The sequence below is a fragment of the Lepidochelys kempii genome, chromosome 23, assembly GCF_965140285.1.
Source record: "Lepidochelys kempii isolate rLepKem1 chromosome 23, rLepKem1.hap1, whole genome shotgun sequence".
Taxonomy (NCBI): Eukaryota; Metazoa; Chordata; order Testudines; family Cheloniidae; genus Lepidochelys; species Lepidochelys kempii.
The window spans coordinates 8153415-8171514 of record NC_136402.1 but is presented as its reverse complement, the minus strand read 5'-3'; the positions used below and the strand labels follow the sequence as shown (position 1 = coordinate 8171514).

General features: G+C 54.1%; 1 long non-coding RNA gene across 1 annotated transcript; it reads right to left on the bottom strand.

The window, feature by feature from the left end:
• Positions 1–5059: 5059 nt before the first annotated feature.
• LOC144929723 (uncharacterized) lies at positions 5060–9456 on the bottom strand. Its single transcript, XR_013634933.1, has 4 exons — positions 9356–9456; positions 8359–8517; positions 6498–6572; positions 5060–5384 (listed from the first exon to the last, which is right to left on the bottom strand). It is a non-coding gene; the product is annotated as an uncharacterized LOC144929723 (long non-coding RNA).
• Positions 9457–18100: the final 8644 nt, after the last annotated feature.

Genomic DNA, 18100 nt, shown 5'->3' with positions numbered 1-18100 from the left:
AAACAGAAGGTTTATTAGACGACAGGAACATGGTCTAACACAGAGCTTGTAGGTGCAGAGAACAGGACCCCTCCGCTAGGTCCATTTTGGGGGGCAGTGAGCCAGACAACCACGTCTGCACTTCACTCCATGTCCCCAGCAGGCTCCAAACTCTCTCCAGCCCCTCCTCCTCTGGGCTTTGTCCCTTTCCCGGGCCAGGATGTCACCCGATTCCTTTGTTCTCCATCCCTTTAGCTCTCACCTTGCAGTGGGGAAGGGCCAGGTCATCAGTTGCCAGGAAACAGGGTGTCGGCCATTCTCTGTGTCCAGACCCCTGCACACACCTGCCCTCTAGGGCTCTGCAATGATCATACACCCTTACCCCACCACCTAGAGACTTAAGAACTGCATAGGGGAAACTGAGGCACCCCTACAGTATTCAGAGGAAGCATTAAGAACAGTCCCATTATGTCACAGTGGGACATTGATCCTGGGTAAAATCCTGGGAAGGCTGATCCAGGAGACGATCAGTACTGCACTGAAGGGCGTCAGTGTAATGAACAGGGAGCACACGGGACATAGGGCTTGGCAAACGCTTCTATGGCTTTTTGATGAGCTTATAAATGTGCTAAAAGCTAAAAGTGACTGTGTTGGCAGAAGAGGGTCAGCCTGTGTCAGGCACTTGACTCCATATGATGGAAAATTTCCACGCTCCGGGAGCCACAGAGTCCAGATTATATGTTGGCTAGCGCTCAAAAAGACACGGGAAAGGGGGAATTGTCCCCTGTGGGGCACGTCTACTAGGGGACTGGGTGTCAGCCGGACGCATGTTAGTGTCTTTATCAATGATCAGGAGGAAAATATCAACCCGTAGCTGGGGGAAGCTGCAGATGCCACAGTAGCCGGGGAAGTAAATGATGGCATCACATGGGGCCAAGCTGCGTTTTCACTGCCAAATGGCAGGTCACGTCTAGGAGCCGGGGCTGTCGGTCACGCGGCCAGGATGGGGATCACCCCCTCAGGAGTAGCGACTCTGGAAGTGTGTGTGTGTGTGGGGGGTGTCCCGGTGAACCAACTGACCTTGAGCTCCCTGAGGTACCTGAGCAGAGAACTTGTGGGCTGGCCCTCACTGCACCAGCCTTAGGGTACGAACCCATGCTTCATGGTGCTCTAACATTCACCCGCTGATGCAGACAGTTTTGCAAATTGCTGGGCCGCACCAGGTCCAAGGGGAGGGTTAGTGGGGCAAATTGGGGTCCACTTGAGCCCGGGAGGCCAGAGACAAAGCGACAGGAACACAGGAGGGTCGATATGTTCTGCGCATTCTAAAGTTTTGGGGTGCACACCTGGGGCGTGTGCTCCGGCTCGGCACCAAAGGGCCTTCCCCAGAGGCTGTGACTCACAGCACCGGGACAGGGAACCTATATCTGCAGCAATATTCAAGGCATGACCAGCTCTAGGAATTGGACCAGCTTCGGGGTGTTCGTTGGAGAGACAGTTTTGTGAAGGTGCTGGGAGCCCGTGGGTCATCAACTGGTCGAGACACTTAGCTGGTGTTAGGATCGATGACATCACCTCTTGGCCTCTCTCCTCCCCCATCTCAACACCTGGAAGACAGAGACTTTGAACTGGGGAGATTGGTCCCAGGCTGGCAGGGAACCCAGCCTGTGTATTGAGACCTGTGAGCTGCCTTTAACGTCTATGAGGGCAAGACACTGCTTAATTCAAATCTTGCTTAGTCTGTAGAATTTACACTGCAAATTAGTTTTTTCTTATGTAACCAACTTGGATCTCTCACTTGTTACCTATAATCATTTAAAATCTGTCTTTCTGGAGTTAATAAATCTGTTTTATATTTTACCTAGAACAGTGTGCTTTCGGTTGACGTGCTCGGGGAATTTCCTTTGACGAACTGGCTGTCACGGACTCACAGGCCCTCGTGCTCTTTCAGCTCCATGTGGTCCCTGGGGGGAACCCCCTTCAGTGCGACAGCCCTTCTCGGGGGTCCACTCTCCCTCGGGGATTAAGCCCCTCCGCCTCCTGGAACCGCACCTCTCTGAGCCTTCAGTGCGCCTGTCTCTCGCCGTGGACCCCCATAGGGAGTCCATTTGCTTTGGACCCCCGGGGCCTCCACTCCCAGAGGGAATAATGCCCCCCTGTTCTCTAGACCGGAGCGACTCTCAGCCAGCGTAAAACAGGAGGGTCTATTGAGCATCTGAACCCAGCACAGGAAACTCTCAGGGCCTCCCTCAGCACCATACATCTAGGTTCGTCCAGCCTCCAAGGGGGCTCTGGCTGCTCTCTCCCAGTCCAGCAGCCCCCTCCTTCCAGCCGACCATCCTATATCATCTCCCCCAACAGCTCCTCCCCTGTCCTTTGTCCTCCGTCCCAGGTAAACAGGGCGCGGGAGCCCTCTCTCCTCAGCCCTTTGTCCTCCCACTGGCCAGAACTGGCTGGCTCCCAAGCGGGTCTGGGCTGGGCCTCCCAGTCACCCGTCGCTGGGGTCCCCAGTCTCCAGGCCGTTTGTCTGGGGTCCCGGCTGCCAGGCGAGGTCACACCTGGTCCCCTGCAACAACAAACGCTCCGCCACCACCTTATGCAGCGCACGGGGAAACCGCCTTTGCCCACCAGAGGCCGCTGTGGGGCCATAACAGCCAGCAACAGCTGGAGCCTCTTCGCCTGGCGCCGAGGGTCTTAGCAAAAGTCACCCACACTTATGCCCACCACCGAGGCATTGGTGCGGCACACAGGGAAACTGAGGCACCCACAGTATTCATGCAAAACAGTAAGACTCACATAGGCTCCCATACAACATAATAAGGAGGAAAAATCCACTTTGTCACAGGGGCACCGACAGAGCTGGAGGAGGGGAGCCCAGGGCTGGGCTGGCAGGGGGCTGCGGGTCGGGAGTGAGGGGCAGTGGCAGATCTGAGTGGGGGACTCCAGGGCTGGGCTGGCAGGGGGCTGTGGGTCAAGAGTGAGGGGCACTGGCAGAGCTGGGGGGAGCCCAGGGCTGGGCTGGCAGGGGACTGTGGGTGGGGAGTGAGGGGCAGTGGCAGATCTGAGTGGGGGACTCCAGGGCTGGGCTGGCAGGGGGCTGTGGGTCAAGAGTGAGGGGCACTGGCAGAGCTGGGGGGAGCCCAGGGCTGGGCTGGCAGGGGGCTGCGGGTCGGGAGTGAGGGGCAGTGGCAGATCTGAGTGGGGGACTCCAGGGCTGGGCTGGCAGGGGGCTGTGGGTCAAGAGTGAGGGGCACTGGCAGAGCTGGGGGGAGCCCAGGGCTGGGCTGGCAGGGGGCTGCGGGTCGGGAGTGAGGGGCAGTGGCAGATCTGAGTGGGGGACTCCAGGGCTGGGCTGGCAGGGGGCTGTGGGTCAAGAGTGAGGGGCACTGGCAGAGCTGGGGGGAGCCCAGGGCTGGGCTGGCAGGGGGCTGTGGGTGGGGAGTGAAAGGCATCGGCAGAGCTGTGTCTGGGGAGGGGCACTCTTCTGGCCACGTCCGTGGGCCGAGCCCTGTGCTGGGGGCTGGGGGGTGCAGGATTCAGCCCCCTCTGAGCCAGGCCGGAGTGTGGCTGGAGCAGGTGCCCCTGGGCCAGGTGCCACAGGGCCCCACCAGCTGAGCAGGGATCAGGGGGAGGGTCAGGCTGGTCTTCGCAGGACAGAACTCTGTCTCGGGGGTGGGGAACCAGTAGGGGCCTTCATCCACCTCCTGCTGGGCACCATCCTCTTCACCCATCTGCCCTGCCCCCCCTGCTGTCAGGAGTCACAGAATCACAGAATATCAGGGTTGGAAGGGACCTCAGGAGGCATCTAGTCCAACCCCCTGCTCAAAGCAGGACCAATCCCCAAATTTTGCCCCAGATCCCTAAAGGCCCCCTCAAGGACTGAACTCACAACCCTGGGTTTAGCAGGCCAACCCTCAAACCACTGAGCTATCCCTCCCCCCAGCCTTCCACACCCCCATCTCCCCTGACTTGGGTGGTGAGGGTTGCGGGGAGCTGGGGGGGTGAGTGTGGGCCTGCCGGGGCGGGGGGGGAGACAGGGACCCACATGGCCCCAGAGCAGAGGGTGGGTGGTCAGGGTGACCAATGTCCCAGCACTGACCCCACTAAGGAATTGGGAAGCAGCAAGGGCGCAGACATCCCCCCTAATGCCCCAGCCCACAGTGGCAGGACCCTCTTGGACTGGGGGGGAGGTGGGAAGCCCCAATCACAGTTGTGGGGCCAGGTGGTGGTGAGGCCTGGGGGACCCTAGGAGCTGCCTTCTAGGAGGGGTGAGAATCAGGGTGGGGGCCCCCAAACGGTAGATGAAGCGGGGAGGCAGTTCCTCATGCCCCAGAGAGCCAGGGTGAGCGGGGGAGTCAGGTGCAGCTGGCGGGGAGGGGGGCCTGGGGCAGTAGGCAGGGGTTGGCCCGCGGCTGCTCTCTACTGCTCGCTGTGTTAGAAATCAACAGGAGGGACCCGCCAGGTTAGGGGGGCTGAGGGAGGCCAGGCCCGGAGCCAGCAGAGTCTGGGGGGCAGGGGGAGGGGGTATCACAGAAGGGGCTCAGGTGCCTCAATCAATGTCCCCATGAACCCTGACCCCCATCAACCCCCGGTCCCCCAATTAACATTCCCCTGAACCCCGGCCCCCCACCAACTCCCTGCCCCACAGTGAATGTCCCCCTGAGCCCTGGCCTCCCATCAACTCCCTGCCCCCCAGTCAACATTCCCCTGAGCCCCGGCCTGTCATCAACTCCCTGCCCCCCAATCAACGTCCCCCTGAACCCTGGGCACCATCAACCTCTAACCCCCCAATCACTGTTACCCTGAACCCTGATCCCATCAAACCTCGGCTCCCCAATCAATTTTCCCATAAACCCCGGCCCCCCATCAACTTCCTGCCCCCCCAATCAACGTCCCCATGAACCCTGTCCCATCAATTCCTGGCCCCCCCATCAACACTCCCCAGAATCGCAGTCCCCCATCAACCCCCTGCCCCCAATCAACATTCCCCAGAAGCCTGGCCCCCATCAACCCACTTTCCCCCCATCAACGTTCCCTTTGACCCTGGCCCTCCCATCAAATCTCTGCCCCCCATTCAGCAATATCATCATCCTCACTCTATGCGGGGCATAAGTGTTCCCATTTGCGAATTTTTGGAGAGATGGGAGTCGTCAGGGTTGAGGGGTTCTGGTTCTGCTTCTCTAGCAGGTCCAGTTGGTGTTTTCACTCTCTCTCTCTTCCTGCTTTCTCTCATTTTCTTCCATGGCCCTTCTGCATGCAGCTTCCTCTTCTTTGAGCCTCGTTTCTGCCTGCCACATTTGATACTCCCGGTCCTTTGCCTTCTCTTCCACCTCCAGTCTGGCCAGCTCTAGGTTTGTAGCTTCCTCTCTGGTTGTCATTTTCCTGCTTTTCTCTTCCTACTTCCCCTTCCCGAAATAAACAAACAGCAAATAACAAATCTGTGACCTCCTCCTGACTGCTCTTAGCCACTGTACTTAAGACTCACTTAGAGTCACAAATATCAGTGCTTAAAGGGGAACTTCACTTGGAGTAACAAGCCACACATACACCCTGCTCACTGCACCGCTCTGACGTTCCCCTCTGGGGTTATCTGGACCTGGTGATCTGCTAGGTCACTCCAGTCCTTGACTCTGGGAGCCAGCCTGACCCTGCTCTGCTGTGAGAACCCCCACTCCTGGGCTGTTCACGCACAGCCCCTGGCATGTAAGCTGTTCCCAGCTGCTTGCATCCGAATGACACTAGCCAATATCTCCAGTCCCAGACACAACCCTGGGAACCGCCGTCTTGCAGGGTCCAGTTATACCCGCTGGAAGTTTATATAAGTTCATCAATTTAACCAAGAAATGGATGTTTACCAGGCCTGTTCTCCGAAGGGGGGCCTCTGACACACTGCAAACCAAACACATTGCTTCAGGTAGAATAAACAGACCAATTTATTAACTATAAAGGTAGATTTTAAGTGATTATGAGTCAAAGCGTTTTTGGCAATTAATTGATCTTTAACTATTCATGGTAAATAGGCCCAATGGCCTGTGATGGGACACTAGATAGGGTGGGATCTGAGTTACTACAGAGAATTCTTTCCTGGGTATCTGGCTGGTGAATCTTGCCCACATGCTCAGGGTTCATCTGATCACCATTTTTGGTGTCGGGAAGGAATTTTCCTCCAGGGCAGATTGGAAGAGGCCCTCGGGTTTTTTCGCCTTCCTCTGTAGCATGGGACATGGGTCACTTGCTGGAGGATTCTCTGCACCTTGACATCTTTAAACCATGATTTGAGGACTTCAATAACTCGGACACAGGTGAGAGGTTTATTGCAGGAGTGGGTGGGTGAGATTCTGTGGCCTGCATTGTGCAGGAGGTCAGATTAGATGATCATAATGATCCCTTCTGACCTTAATATCTATGAATCTATGAAAGCATAACAAGTCAGATTTGGCCAAATGAAATAAAAACAAAACGCATTCTAAGCTGATCTCAACACTTTCAATGTCCTTAAAAACTTAGATGCTTCTCACCACAGGCTGGCTGGTTGCTCTTCAGTCAGGCTCTCCCCTTTGATCAGCGCTTCAGTCACTTGGTGGTGGTGGTGTCTGTAGATGTAGGTGGAAGAGAGAGCATGGCAAACGTCTCTCCCTTTTATCATGCCCTTTCTTTCCTCTTGGCTTTGCCCCCCACCCCTTCCAGAGTCAGATGACCATTACCTTATCGCAGTCTCAAACTGCCCAAAGGAAGGGGGTGACTTGCTCAAGGGTCTAACAGATTCTTTTGTTGCTGCCTAAGCCAGTGTCCATTGTTCCTGTGAGGCTGGGCTGGGTTTGTCCCATCCATGCCCTGATGAGGTGTGAACTGCCTCTCTGTTCTTGGAGAGTTTTGTCTGGGCTCGCTTTAGGCCATGAGGATACATTTTCAGTCTTATAACTATATATGTGAAATTATAACCTATAACTTCACTATAACATTACTGTAACAATTACTATAACATCACTATAACATTCATGCTCCGGGCATCATGAACCTTCCGAAGACACCCAACATGACTAACTTTGCATTGGATACCACACAATCACTTTATGAAGATGGACATGGGGTGTAGGGTGTTACCCCGAGGCACAGAGCATCACACCTCCCCTCTTAGTTTACTGCAAGAGGGTTAGTCACTGATGATCTTGAAGGCAGTTTGTTGTTACAGTTCTCTTGGCATCCAGCCATTAAGGCCATGAGGCAGCATGCCTCAGATTCCCCATTCACACACAGTAAAACAGGTTTTTATGGTTTCTCTACCGTGATAAGCTTTAGACCTGTTTACAGGTACTAATTGAGAAGTAGTATTATCATAAGGTTTAACATCTGTGTCAAAATACTTACCCCAACTTAACATTAACACCAAAATTTTTATCCCAGCTGTGCGTTTACAAGTATCTTTATGATACCACACTCTCTGTTCAGTTAGTGTAGTTTGAGGTTACTTTGTTCATTACTCATGGTGTCCTTTGACTCTCTCCCATGTAATCAGTCACTGGCTTAGAATCATAGAATCATAGAAGATTAGGGTTGGAAGAGACCTCAGGAGGTCATCTAATTCAACCCCCTGGTCAAAGCAGGACCAATCCCCCAACTAAATCGTCCCAGCCAGGGCTTTGTCAAGCCGGGCCTTAAAACCCTCTAAGGATGGAGATTCCCCCACCTCCTTAGGTAACCCATTCCAGTGCTTCACCACCCTCCTAGTGAAATAGTGTTTCCTAATATCCAACCTAGAACCCCCCCACTGCAACTTGAGACCATTGCTCCTTGTTCTGTCATCTGCCACCACTGAGAACAGCCGAGCTCCATCCTCTTTAGAACCCCCCTTCAGATAGTTGAAGGCTGCTATCAAATCCCCCCTCACTCTTCTCTTCTGCAGACTAAATAACCCCAGTTCCCTCTGCCTCTCCTCATAAGTCATGTGCCCCAGCCCCCTGATAATTTTTGTTGCCCTCCGCTGGACTCTCTCCAATTTGTCCACATCTCTTCTGTAGTGGGGGGACCAAAACTGGATGCAATACTCCAGGTGTGGCCACACCAGTGCCGAATAGGGGGGAATACTCACTTCTCTTTCCCTCCAGTGTTTCCCTTTGTATGGGCTGTTAATTTAATCATGTTTCTGGCATTTTGATATCTCAGGGGCTGGCAAGATAAGGGTCCAGGGGGATCCTGCACATTGGTTGGCCCTTTGGGGAGCAGTCTCCCAACCCCAGGACTGTACATATGTAGAAAATCCAGCTCCCCTTTTGGGGTTATCCTGTAGTTCTCCCTCCCAGCACTGAGTCCTCCCCTGCCCCCTAGAGGGCTGTGATCGGTGCTCTCTGGGCTAGGTGTTTACCCTTCGATCAGATTCACCTTTTCCCGGCAGCTTTCCCATAACTGCTCCCTGCCTCTCACCAGCCTGGGGGGAAACACCCCCCTCTCTGTCAGTTGAGTCATTTGTGTTCTCACAAACCACCACCTGGCAACGTCCTGGTCTCAACTCCTCTTCCGTCACAAGCGTTGGAGCTGCATCTTGATGTAAAGAGACACAGTTACCTTCCAAAACCTTATCAGAAATAGCATCCTGAAAAACTAGGACCTGGATTGGGGTACCCTCCGCCACCCCTTTCTCTATCCCCGAGAAGTCAGCTGCTCCCCTCCAGGAGGCCGGTTACACAATTCCCTCTCAAAACCTGGGTCACAGGCTGAGTGCCTGGGTGCATAGAGGCTGACCCAGCCATCCTCCTAGAGTCCTGGGCATCCCGCCCCAAGTGACCAGTGAGGAGACATTCCTGTACACCCACTATTCCTTCCCCAGTTTATGCCCCTGGGCCCCCTCCTGAGACACATTTCTCTGTGCTCCCGAGGAAGGGCTCTATCTCTTGTTCAGCTGCAATAATCTCCCAGCTAACAACTAGGACAGTTTCCTTAACCACTGACAACACCTCTCCTGCCCCTGGCCCGAGGGCATGTTGCCTTCTGCCAGAAAGGAGCTAGTCTTGCCCCCTTCCATGCTGGGAAACACCCTGCTTCCCTCTGTTACAGAGTCACAGGAATCCTCACCCACCTTAGTGGTTTCTGAGGTCCCCAACCCCTTCTCTGGGCTCTCCTCTGGAACACATTGTTCTCTGCTCCCCCAGTCAATGTTCCCCTGAACCCCACCCACTCATCAACTCCCTGACCCCCAATTAACAGTCCCCTGAAACCCAGACCCCATCAACACCCTACCCCCCAATTATCATCCACATGAACTCTGCCCCCCCAAACTGCCCAATGGCCCCCAATCCACATTCCCCTGAACCCCACCCCCATTAACCCTCTACCCCCTAATTAACATCCACATGAATCCCAGCCCCCATCAACTCCCTACCCCGCAAACAATGTCCCCAGGAACTCCAACCAGCCATCAGCTCCCTGCTCCCCTGTCACGGAGTGTGGGGGAGTCCAGGCCCTGCACCCCTCTTCCTGGGATTCACTGAGACTCTCAGCCAGCCAGTAAAACAGAAGGTTTATTGGACAACAGGAACACAGTCCAAAACAGAGCTTGTGGGTACACCCAGGACCCCTCAGTCAAGTCCTTCTGGGGGAGCAGGGAGCTTAGACCCCAGCCCTGGGGTTCCCTGTGTTCCTCCACCCAGCCCCAAACTGAAACTAAACCCACCCAGCAGGTTCCCTGCTGCAGCCTCCGTCCACATTCCTGGCAGAGGTGTCACCTCCCCCTCCCGGCTCAGGTGACAGGCTCTCAGGTCTCCCATCCCCAGGGCACATTCCCAGGTCAACACTTCCCCCTCCCTGCTGAGTCACATCGTCACATCCCCAATCAACGTTCCCCTAAACCCCAGCCCCCATCAACCCCTGTCCCCCAATTAACATCCCCTTGAACCGCGGCCCACAATCAACCCCTTGCCCCCTAATCAATGTTCCCCTGAACCCCAACCCCCGTTAAGCCCATGTCCCCCAATTAATGTCCACATGAACCCCAGCCCCCATCAACTCCTGGCCCCCAAATAACGTTCTCCTGAGCCCCAGCCCCCCCATGAACTCCTGGCCCCCCAATCAACATTCCCCTGAACCCCAGAACCCCATCAATTCCCTGCCCCCAATCAATTTTCCCCTGAACTCAGCTCCCCATCCCCTGAACCCTGGCCCCCATTAACCCCATGCACCCCCATCAATGTCCCCATTAACCCTGGGCCCCATCAACTCCCAGCCCCCCAATCAACATTCCCCTGAACCCCGACCCCCCATCAACTCCCGTCCCCCAATTAACATTCTCCTGAAACCCACCCCATCAACACCCTGCCCCCCAATTATCATCCACATGAACCCCGCCCCCCCAACTGTTCCCTGCCCCACATTCCACGTTCCCCTGTTCCCTGCCCCCAATGAACTCCCGGTCCCCCAGTCAATGTCCCCATGAACCCTGGGCCCCATCAACTCCCAACCCCTAATCATTGTTACCCTGAACCCCAATCCCATCAAACCTCTGCTCCCCAATAAATATTCCCATAAACCCCGGCCCCCCGCATCAACTTCCTTCCCCCCAATCAACATCCCCCTGAACCCCAGCTCCCATTAATCTCCTGCCCCCCAATAAACTTTCACTTGGCCCCGGTCCCCCATCGACTTCCTGCCCTCCCAATCAACATCCCCCTGAACTCGTCCCCATTAACTCTGGGACCCAATTATCATCCACATGAACCCCGGCCCCACCCCAACCACCCCCTGCCCCCCAATCCACGTTCCCCTGAACCCCGGCCACCCATCATCTCTCTACCCCCCAATCAATGTCACCAGAAACATCATCTGCCATCAACTCCTTGCCCCCCAATAAACATTCCCCTTAACCCCGGCAGTCCCATCAACTCCCTGCCCCGCAATTAACATCCACATGAACCCCAGCCCCTATCAACTCCTGGCCCCCCAGTCAATGTTCTCCTGAACCCCAGCCCCGCATTGACCCCCCTGCCCCCATCAACATCCCCATAAAACCTGGCCCCCATTAACTCCCTGACCCCCAATAAATGTCCCCCTGAATCCCAGCTCCCCATCAACTTCCTGTCCCCCAATCAACATCCCCATGTACCCCGGCTCCCCATTAGCCCCCTGCCACCCAATCAACATCCCCCTGAACCCGGCCCCCCATCAGGCCCCTCGCCCACAATCAACGTCCCCATGAACCCTGGCTCCCATCAACTCCCTGCCCCACAATCAGTGTCCCAATGAAACCCAGTCCCCACATCAACCTCCTGCTCCCCAATCAACATTCCCCTGAACTCCAGTCTCCCATCAACTCTCGGCCCCCCAATCAACATCCCCATGAGCTCCGGCCCTCCATTAACCTCAGCACCCCATTAGTCCCTGCCGTCCCCCCGCTGCTCTTGCCCAGGTGTGTAGGGCTGCCTAGCCTGGCTGCAGGGGCTGCAGATTCAGGCCCTGGTGCTGGGCCCCGTCCTGGAGGGAGCCGACACCCCCCTCCCCAGGCCCAGCCTGGCCTATGGCTCCCCATAGGCTGGCCCAACTGAACGGTGCGGGACTGGCGGGCTGGTTTGGGGAAGCCCCCGCCTGACCCCTGCTGTGGGAGGGGTCTGAGCCAGGTGGTAGTGGGGGGAGATGGGAGCCCCCAACACTGCAATGGGAGGGGTTTGCTCAGCTCCAGGGGAGGCTCAGAGCAGGGCCCTGGGGCAGCCTGGGAGAGGAGTGGGGGGGAACCTGGTGCCCCCCCAGTCCAGCAGCTGCTAGCTCTGGAGACCCCTGGGAGTGCTGGGTGGTCCTGAGAACTGGTGGGCGGGGTGGGGGGTGCCTGGGCACAGCTGGAGCTGGGGGGGGCACAGGCTGGGCACACGCAGAGCTGGGTGGGACAAAATCCAGGCAGAGGTGAGAGCTGGAGCGGGATTGGCCAGGCACAGCCAGAGCTGGGGAGGCACAACTGGGGCTGGGGGGGGGCACAGGCCAGGCACAGTCAGAGCTGGGGGGGCACAGGGAGGGAACAGTGAGAGCTGGGGGGAGTGGCTGGGCACAGTCAAAGCTGGGAAGGGCACAAGCCAGGCACAGTCAGAACTGGGGGGGTGCAAGCCAGGCAAAGTCAGAGTTGGGGGTAGACAGCAGGCACTGTAGGATGTGGGGCACAAGCCTGGGATTGTGGGGCACAGGGAAGGGGGTGCTGTGGGGTGCAGGGCAGGGGGCAGGGCAGAAGCCCTGGCACTGTAGGAGATGTGGGAGGGGGCGCTGTGGGGTGTCGGGCAGGGGGTGCTTTAGGGGATGGGGTAGGCAGTCTTTGGGGAGTAGAGCAGGAGCCCTGGCATTGTGGGGTGCAGGACAGTGTGTGTGTGTGTAGAATAGAATCGTAGAACTAGAAAGGACCTTGAGAGGTCATCTAGTCCAGTCCCCTGCATGACTCAAGGCAGGACTAAATATTATCTATTCTAGACCATCCCTGACGGGTGTTTGTCCAACCTGCTCTTAAAATCCCCAATGATGGAGATTCCACAACCCCCCCAGGCAATTTATTCCAGTGCTAAACTAACCTGACAGTTAGGAAGTTTTTCCTAATGTCCAACCTAAGCCGCCCTTGCTGCAATTTAAGCCCATCGCTTCTTGTCACAGCCTCAGAGGTTAAGAAGAACAATTTTTCTCCCTCCTCCTTGTAACAGCCTTTTGTGTACCTGAAAACTGTTATCAGATGCCCTCTCAGCCTTCTCTTCTCCAGACTAAACAAACCTAATTTTTTCAATCTTCCCTCTTAGGTCATGGTTTCTAGACCTTTAATCATTTTTGTTGCTCTTCTCTGGACTCTCTCCAATTTGTCCACATCTTTCCTGAAATGTGGCGCCCAGAACTGGACACAATACTCCAGCTGAGGCCTAATCAGCGCAGAGCAGAGTGGAAGAATTACTTCTCCTGTCTTGCTTACAACACTCCTGCGAATACATCCCAGAATGATGTTTGCTTTTTTTGCAACACCATTACACTGTTGACTCATATTTAGCTTGTGATCCACTGTGACCCCAGATGCCTTTCCGCAGTACTCCTTCCTGGGCAGTCATTTCCCAGTTTGTATGTGTGCAACTGATTGCTCCTTCCTAAGTGGAGTACTTTGCATTTGTCCTTATTGAATTTCATCCTATTTACTTCAGACCATTTCTCTAGTTTGTCTAGATCATTTTGAATTTTAATCCTATCCTCCAAAGCACTTGCAACCCCTCCCAAACTTTATAAGTGTACTTTCTATGCCATTATCTAAATTGTTGATGAAGATATTGAACAGAACCAGACCCAGAGCCGATCCCCACTGGACCTCACTCATTATGCTCTTCCAGCATGACTGTGAACCACTCATAATTACTCTCTGGGACCGGTTTTCCAACCATTTACGCACCCACCTTAGAGTAGCTCCATCTAGGTTGCATTTCCCTAGTTTGTTTATGAGACAGTCATGGGAGACAGTATCAAAAGCCTCACTAAAGTCAAGATATACCACTTCCTTCCTTTCAACAAGGCTTGTTACCCTGTCAGAGAAAGCTATCAGGCTGGTTTGACACAATGTGTTCTTGACAAATTAGTGCTGACTGTTATTTATCACCTTATTAGCTTCTAGGTGTTTGCAAATTGATTGCTTGATTATTTCTTCTATTATCTTTCCGGGTACAGAAGTTAAGCTGACTGGTCTGTGTGCCGCAGCAGGGAGCGGGGAGTGTTGACCTGGGAATGTGGCGGGGGAGTTTTACTGGGGATGACAGGTTTCAGAGTAGCAGCCGGGTTAGTCTGTATTCGTAAAAAGAACAGGAGGACTTGTGGCACCTTCGAGACTAACCAATTTATTTGAGCATGAGCTTTCGTGAGCTACAGCTCACTTCATCGGATGGGGATGGGAGACCTGAGAGCCTGTAACCTGAGCCGGGAGGGGGAGGGGAAGGTAACACCTCTGCCCAGGAAACTGGACAAAGGCTGCAGGAGAGAGCCTGCTGCGGAGTGGGGGGGGGTAGGGTTTCAGTTTTGGGCTGGATGGTGGAATGCAGGGAACCCCAAGGCTGGGGTCTAAGCTCCCTGCCCCCCAGAAGGATTTCACTGAGGGGTCCTGGTTGTACCTACAAGCTCTGTTTTAGACTGTGTTCCTATTATCCAATAAACCTTCTGTTTTACTGGCTGGCTGAGAGTCACGGTGAAACCCAGGAAGAGGGGTGCAGGGCCCGGACTCCCCCACACTCCATGACAGTCTGTAATTTCTCGGGTTGTCCTTATTTTCCTTTTTATAGAAGGGCCCTATATTTGCCCTTTCCCAGTCTTCTGGAATGTCTCCCGTCTTCCATGACTTTTCAAAGATAATCGCTCATGGCTCAGATATCTCCTCAGTCAGCTCCTTGAGTATTCTAGGACGCATTTCATCAGGCCCTGGTGATTTGAAGACCTCTAACTTATCTAAAAAAGAACAGGAGGACTTGTGGCATCTTAGAGACTAACAAATTTATTTGAGCATAAGCTTTCATGAGCTACAGCTCACTTCATCGGATGCATCCGATGAAGTGAGCTGTAGCTCACGAAAGCTTATGCTCAAATAAATTTGTTAGTCTCTAAGGTGCCACAAGTCCTCCTGTTCTTTTTGCGAATACAGACTAACACGGCCGCTACTCTGAAACCTAACTTGTCTAAGTAATTTTTGATTTGTTCTTTCCCTATTTTAGACTCTGATCCAACCTCATTTTCACTGGCATTCACTATGTTATACGTTCAATCGCCACCAACCTTCTTGGTGAAAACTGGAACAAAGAAGTCATTAAGCACCTCTGCCGTTTCCACATTTTCTGTTATTGTCTTCCCCCCCTCATTGAGTAACGGGCCTACTCCGTCCTTGGCTTTCCTCTTGCTTCTGATGTATTTGTAGGGTGTTTTCTTGTTTCCTTTTATGTCTCTAGCTAGTTTGATCTCGTTTTGTGCCTTGGCTTTTCTAACGTTGTCCCTACAGACTTGTGTTTTTGTTTTTATTCATCCTTTGTAATTTGACCGAGTTTCCACTTTTTGTAGGACTCTTTTTGAGTTTCAGATCATTGAAGATCTCCTAGTAAAGCCAGGGTGGTCTCTTATCATACTTCCTATTTTCCTACGCAAAGTAGGATAGTTTGATCTTGTAACCTTCATAACGTCCCTTTGAAAAACTGCCAGCTGTCTTCAATTGTTTTTCCCCTTAGACTTGCTTCCCATGGGATTTTACCTACCAACTCCCTGAGTTTGCTAAAGTCTGCCTTCTGGAAATCCATTGTCTTTATTGTGCTGTTCTCCCTGCTACCATTCCTTAGAATCACGAACTCTACCATTTCATGATCACTTTCACCCAAGTTGCCTTCCACTTTCAAATTCTCCACCCGTTCTTCCCTATTTGTCAAAACCAAATCTAGAACAGCCTCTAGAACCTTTATAATCAAATCTAGAACCTCCTCTAGAATAAAATCTAGAGCCCCCACTCTGTGTATGTGTGTGCACATCCCCCTACTCCATGTGTGTGTGCGTGCACATCCCCCGCCCGTGTGTATGCATACTGTGACAGGGTCTGGCCAGATGGCTACAGGAAAGTAATAGAAGCCAGATATATTAGCCCCAGGCTAAGTAGGTCCCTTTCCCTGGGTAAGGCAACAGGGAAGTTTCCAGAACAATCAGCAACCTTCTGGAGACAATTAAGACAGGCTGATTAGAACACCTGCAGCCAATCAAGAAGCTGCTAGAATCAATTAAGGCAGGCTAATCAGGGCACCTGGGTTTTAAAAAGGAGCTCACTTCACTTTGTGCTGTGCGTGTGAGGAGCTGGGAGCAAGAGGCACTAGGAGCTGAGAGTGAGAACGCGGACGGTTGGAGGACTGAGGAGTACAAGCATTATCAGACACCAGGAGGAAGGTCCTATGGTGAGGATACAGAAGGTGTTGGGAGGAGGCCATGGGGAAGTAGCCCAGGGAGTTTTAGCTGTCACACAGCTGTTCCAGGAGGCACTCGGGACAGCTGCATTCCACAGGGCCCTGGGCTGGAACCCGGAGTAAAGGGCGGGCCTGGGTTCCTCCCAACTCCTGGTCAGACACAGGAGTCGTCGACCTAGACTGTGGGTTCAGAAAAACGGCCAAGCTGAGGGCTGCCGTGAAGCTCCAAGGCGAGCAAATCCGCCAATAAGCACAAGACCCACCAAGGTCTCGGAGGAACTTTGTCACAATACACACAGCTGCCTCGTGAGAAGCGAGTGCTGCTCCCTGCTCACGGGGTTGCCCCCTTAGCCCTTGCCCAGTGGAGCTGGATTCAAATCCCAGGGACACACTGTGGGGTCCTGACAGCTGCTCCCCAGGGACAAACCCAGCATGGGCCTCTGATTTCACAGTGTGATGCAGTGGAAGGAAATGGTGTCATCTGGTCGGGGCTGTGATGTAACGAGTCCAAAGCAGCATGCGAAATGATCTCCCAAAGCTGGGTGATTGGGCAACAAAATGGCGGCCGAAATTCAGTGTTAAGAAATGCAAAGGAATGCACATTGGAGAACATCATCCCAACTGTACCTACAAGATGACGGGGTCGCAATGAGAGATCTTGGAGTCACTGTGGATCGTTCTCTGAAACCACCTGCTCGAGGTGCTGCGGCAGTCAAAAAAGTGAACAGTGTTGGGAAAGGGATAGATAAGACAGTACATATCCTATTGCCTCTAGAGAAATCCATGTGCGCCCACTCCTGTACTATTGTGTGCAGTTCTGGTCACTCCATCTCCAAATGGGTGTATTGGAATTGGAAACGGCACAGAGAACGGGATGGAACAGCTTCCGTATGAGGAGAGATTAAGGAGACTGGGACTTTTCTGCTTGGAAGACAGAGGACTAAGGGGGAATACCATAGACGTCTATAAAATCATGACTGGTGTGGAGAAAGTAAGGAAGGAAGTGTTGTTTACTCCTTCTCATAACACACAAACTAGGGGTCAGCCGATGAAATTAACAGGCAGCGGGTTTAAAATGGACACAAGGGAGTACTTGTCCACACAACGCACAGTCACCTTGTGGAACTTGCTGCCAGGGGATGTTGCGAAAGCCAAAACTATAACTGGGTTCAAACAAGAACTAGATAAGTTTATGGAGGGTAGGTTTATCCATGGCTGTTAGCCAAGATGGGCAGAGACGCAACCCCATGCTCTGGGTGTCCCTAAACCTTTGACTACTAGAAGCTGGGACAGGGGATGGATCACTCAATAATTGCCCTGTTCTATTAATTCCCTGTAAAGAATCTGGCACTGGCCATTCTCAGAGACAAGATGCCGGGCCAGTAGGGCCATTGATCTGACCCAGTGTGGACAGTCTTATGTTGAGTTAAAAATAGGTATAGCTGGGAATACAACCCAAGAGTCCTGGCTCCCAACCCCCCAATCTCCGCACTAAGCTGGGCAGAGAACCCAGTAGTCCTAGCTCCCAGCTGGGCAGAGAAACCAGGAATCCTGGCTCCCAGCCCCCTGCCCCCTCAGCTGGGCAGAGAACCCCGAAGTCCTGGCTGCCAGCTCCCCCGCTCTCAGCAGGGCAGAGAGGCCAGGAGTTCTGGCTCCCAGCCCCTGCCCCCTCTCTGAGCAGGGCAGAGATTCCAGTAGTCCTAGCTCTCAGAGCCCCGCTCTCAGCGCTAAGCTGGGCAGAGAACCCAGGGGTCCTAGCCTCCAGCCAGGCAGAGAACCCAGGAAACCTGGCTCCCAGGCCCCAGGCTCTCAGCAGGACAGAGAACCCAGGAGTCCTGGCTCCCAGTCCCCCGCTCTCAGCGCTAAGGTGAACAGAGAACTGAGGAGTCCTGGCTCTCAGCCCCACCCCGCTCTCAGCTGGGTGGAGAACCCAGGAGTCCTGGCTCCCAGACCCCTGCTCTCAGCGCTAAGCCAGGAGGAGAAACAAGGAGTCCTGGATCCCAGTGCTAAGGTGGGCAGAGAACCCAGGAATCCTGGCTCCCAGCCCCCCACTCTCAGCACTAATTTGGGCAGAGAACCCAGGAGTCCTAGCTCCCAGCCGGGCAGAAAACGCAGGAGTCCTGGCTGCCAGCCCCCCGCACACTCCGCAGGGCGGAGAACCCAGGAGTCCTGGCTGCCAGCTCCCCCCCCCCTTCCCCTTTGCAGAGGGGCGG